The sequence below is a fragment of the Protopterus annectens genome, chromosome 16.part0 (assembly GCF_019279795.1).
Source record: "Protopterus annectens isolate FY-2018-M chromosome 16.part0, PAN1.0, whole genome shotgun sequence".
Lineage (NCBI taxonomy): Eukaryota > Metazoa > Chordata > Ceratodontiformes > Protopteridae > Protopterus > Protopterus annectens.
Window position 1 is genome coordinate 705,415,028 of NC_056750.1, and position 5,231 is coordinate 705,420,258.

Here is a 5,231-nt window from a genome sequence, read left to right on the forward strand (position 1 = left end):
ACCTAGTAGTCAGGGATCTAAAAACATATGTAGACAATAATTTGGCCTTTGCCCAACATGTGACCATCTTATAAGTAAGGGCATGGCATCCAGGTCAAGGAAAGTCATAATGCCACTTTATTCTAACCAAACATATTCAACAGTTGGAATATCCACAAACTTTCCTTACCAGGAGAATCCAGGGTATAAACAAATTGTCTAAATGGATCGCTTTAAAGCCCTATCTCTATACTATATCTGCTGCATGTTACTGAGATGTGATCTATGCCTGGGATAGAAGGCATCCTCAGGTCCATCTCTGATGGATCTTTTGCACATCTGCAAAATGAACAGCATCAGAACCACTAGATCCTTGTCCGTGTCCTAATCCATACTAACTCTAACCATCACTTGTGTGCACATGGAGGACTTCTGCCTACATTTTATTGTTTCTTAACTTATAAATCCTATGATCTCCCTGGATCTACTACAAGGTTAGCCTACTAGACATTCAATATCCTATCATTCTTAAAAACACTGTCTAGAATTTTCCATCTGAGTAAAAATGTAATAATTTGTGTATCTGTTTTTGTGTTTGTTTACATGTGTAAAAATCCTTTTATTTGTGTTTTATTGTGTGTTTTAAACTGTAAAAATGTAACACTTTGTTGAATGTCTTTTTGGAGCTTTTCTGCCTTGGCCTTCACTGAAAAATGGACATGTATCCAGTTGGACTATCCCGGTAAACAAATGTAAAATAAATAAATAAAATAAATACTAGATCCAAGGATTTAAATTCTCCTTTTGACATAACTCATGTTGGTGTGGCAGATATGCATATCAGAGGATCCCCATGCTCTGGAACAGGCTCCCCATCGATTTGAAACAGAGTCCATCCCTAAACTTATTTAAGTGTAACCTTGACTAATGCATGAGATATCGGAAATTCATCCAGGTTCTGGGCCCCATGTCCCTGATAAAAGCAGACAATAATGCCCAAACTAACATACCCCCTACATAACCGCTAGAAACTTCCTATCATATCCCCTCTTAATAAACTCCCATGATACATAAGGACACAATTGGGTTTGATGGCATGGATAACCTTATAAAGGCCCTGGTGGTCGTTAGCCTAGTATATAACTATGAACTATGTTAGGATCTCTTCTTTTATACCTGTTAAAATAGAAACTTTTCCCTTTTTACCTGTAGATTCTTATATAGGAAAACTGGCTGAATATATACCAGTCAACCATCTCTGTAAACTACTCAGAATAAATAAAGCTGCAATTACTGGCTCCGTGGCATAAAGGGATGAAACCGTGACTATCACCAAGATGACCTCAAAGTGATTAACAGATCAGGAGCCAAAGGATACTAGTGTGAAGGGGTGCAAGTGGACAATAATGTCTGTTATCCCAACCTGGGTGAGGGTGGCAGTCTGACCTGCTGCAGTGCTGCCATTTACTGGACAGAAAGGTGTAGAGTATGCAGCACTAAGGTCTAAGAAGGTGTAGCTAAGCCATGTCTATGTGGCATCTTTTATGGGCTCAGGGTGAGAATGTACACTCCCACAGAAGAACGTGTAACAGATCCTTGCATCAGTCATTAGGGAAAGAGTTAGGCCAGAAAACAGAAAATACCTCTCATGTCTGCCTGAATAATGGTTATTCATGAAAGGCTATTGACTCATTAATGGGAAATTAATGGGCATTAAGGGTGATGGCTATAAGACTGGCAGGCACAACGTTCAGAAAAAAAGCATAGAAAAAAATTGACATGCAGTGTACACAGCTTTTCTGTCTTAGCACCCAGTTCTGAAAAGCCCTTCCCTCTTTCCTGAAAAGGAGTGAATCCTGCTAAATTGAAATGCTTTCACAGTTATAGCTCCCTTTATATCCATCCTCTAACAGTAAACTGTATACATTTATTAACTGCACCACTACACAAAGTTTGGTAGTCTGCTAAGTATATAATGGAGTTAACAGGTGGGAGGTATATACACAAAATCTACCATGCTCATATAATAAACCTCTACCATGATAGCATGGCTATGGCAGTCAGTATTTGTACTTTGTTACAGGAGGAATCAGAAGGGGATCTTGCAGACATTTTTAGTGTAGCTAGGCTTGATAACTCAATAGATCAGGTAGTGCTTTATAATGCTATTGTCTACCTAGGTTTAGAAAATCAGTGCAGTACTACAGGAGTTTGGGAACACAATCACTGCTAAACTAAGGTGTACCCAACTGAAGGAGCATTGTATGGTCAGAGTAGTGTCTTTAGCCTGTGTTCCCATAACACAGCAGATTTAAGCACATTTGCGTGAAAGAAACTGCACAACTGCAGCTGAAATTAAATCTTCAACTTTTACCTTGGGAAGTTAAATAGCATTCACCATAACTCAGCATTGGTGCACAATCCCCAACCTCTGCGCAAATGCTGAGGACAAGAAGTGAATGCTTTTCAGTGGCCCATTTCTGACCAGAAGGCATTAGAATAGGAAAGCATTAAACAAAGATTACAGCAGTCAAAGGGTATACATAGAAATACCACAGCAAGAACTGCATTACAGTGACACATTCATCCTTCTCATATCTTCTTACCACATCAAAATTTAATTTTTGACACACAGTATTAGGATTTTTGTAATGCCAAATAATCAGAAAAAGGACAGACAACAGCTTACATGTTGTTAGCAGTACTGAAAATATTTGAGTTTCAAACAGCACAATGATATAACAAAATGTGTGCAAATATGTATTCAGACCTCCTACGTTACAATTATCACCTATCCAGATTCAAACGCTGCATCACCTATATTGTTTCTCTAAACGCACTGCATTTATACCTTGTGCTTCAGAGAAAGTTACCTGACAGGTGTATTTTCTTCACTGACTACTATCCAGAGTGCTGACAGATGAGCAGTGGCACCGGGCTAGTTTGTGCTACAGAAGGCAGCATAAACAAAATGTTTCACTTTTTTCCTAAGGAAGTGAACCATGCTTGTGTACTGCTGACCAATGCAAATGCAAAACGGATTCATAGGTTAATAGCTAGGTACTAAGCTATCTGCCCGATGGCATTTATAAGCCTAGCCAGACTGTGTCGGCTTTCACCGCCCCATTGGTTAATTAACTGATCCTCTGTCAAGCTCTTTTTTTTTCTAACTTTAGTTTGCATGCGTTATGTATGTGTATATATTTTAAACCAAGTCTCTCATATTAAAACTTCTCCACCATTGCTGTCAACGTTTTTGCTAAATGTTAAATTGCACTCTTTCTGTAAGATTAAGGTCCTGTCTTCTGTCTGGATGATAGAATAGAACAAAACAAATACCATACTATATAGCCTAGTAAATTGCCTGAATAGGAATATATTCGCAGCTGTCAAAATAAATCCAAACTTCTACCTCAAATGTCATCATGTCTCTCTCAGCCCACCCTTCTATGGTTCAATAGCTACCTAGCCAATAGGTATCAGTTAGTAAAATGGCACTCCACCCTCGCTCCATACCTTCCAGTTATCACCAGTGTACCACAAGGCTCTCTCCTTGGTCCCCTCCTTTTTAACATTCTCATCACTCTCCATAAATCTCCACAACAGGCCTCCCTAATACAGTACGCAGATGACACCACACTCATTTGCACATCTGACAAAGTGGCACACCTCCAAGAAATTAACAGCAACTAAAAAGTACAGTTGTGTACACTTACCATAAATGTGGATGTTCGAGTGTATTCACTGTTGCAGTCATCACCTGTAGGGTATCCCCGCCGTGGGTTATAAAAAAAATTAAAATGGACCAAATTAACACATTCAATGGATATATGTAGTAAGGAACAAAGCTGTTATAGCATTAGCATGACACAGTCATCCTTTTCACATCTCTTTCCACTATCACAAGTAGCATTTAGGTTACATAAAACCAGAATTTCATATAATGGCAATTGCTCTGAAAAAGGACACATAGACAATGAATTTTACTAATGCATTTACTGTATTTCTGCTTCTGTAACAAAAAACAACAAAAAAACACACCAAAAAATCCTATGTACTTGCTCGTTTCTCTCCTTTTTCTCAAACTAGAATAGTCCGGATATCAGATTTGCTGATTTCAGGACTATATTTGGTGTTCTGAGATGTCCAGACCTTGCCGAGATAGAGTGAAGTCTTTCTGCATCAGTGGGAGTGGTAAGCTGTGAGCAGCCTATCTATCGCTAGAGGACTGGTTACCAGTTCAGGAATTGTATTTTATTGGCTGTTTTGGGCTGCTTCTTCCCCTTTCAACTTTCTGACTTAAAAACTTGTGTTTGCATGGGTTTGCGCATTGCTCAGTACCGCTAAGCTAGGGTAAACTATTACCAGTGCCTTAAAGTCTGCTCTTCAAATTTTCCCTTAGATCTTGCTAGCTTTCATCTTGAGCACTCAAATCAGACCTCTAAACCCAGCACTTGCTCAGAACCTCTTGCACCTGTTATTTTAAGCATACCAACTGCTACTAGCAATAAAAACCAGCCATAAAGGAAACAAAAACAGCTTCAGTACATAAAAGGAAGCCAAACAGCTCCAGTACTTAAATAACTAGCTTTCTCTTATTTACCTAGTGAACCTGGGCATCATGAGGCAATGTAGCAATTGCCTCATGTACGCAGACAACCCTCTCCTCCTACCTCCAAACACATCCAGTAGTGAGAGATGCACATACATAGCCAAACTAGAGGCCACACTCTCTCAAACCAAGACTGGGCTAGCCAGTCAAGAGGAGAAGGTTAACACATACATCACACCACATAGAACACATAGGTCCCTGGATCACACACCACCGCACCTCTCACATAGTAACACAAAACACACACACTTTCATGGAGGCTCTCAATAAAAATCTACCCAAACAACAAAGACCTCTGAGGCAGAAATGCAAGCAACCATCTCATCCAAGCACAATCCCCAAGACACATAGCCCACATAAACAGTGTGTCACTCAGCCTAAGCCTCTACAGCAAAACATTTTACCTAATACACTAGTCATAGGTGACTCAATAGTAAGGCACACTGACGTCCCACTCACTAAGTTGAATAAGGAGAAAGTTACAGTCAGCTGCCTGTCAGGTGCCAGGATTCACCACATAATCCACTCACTTGGGTCTCTCCACAACAAGGAGAAATATGACTCTGTCATTGTCCATGTTGGTATGAACAACCTAAGACATACCTCCCTGGACTAACATGAAAAGAGACATGGAGGAGCT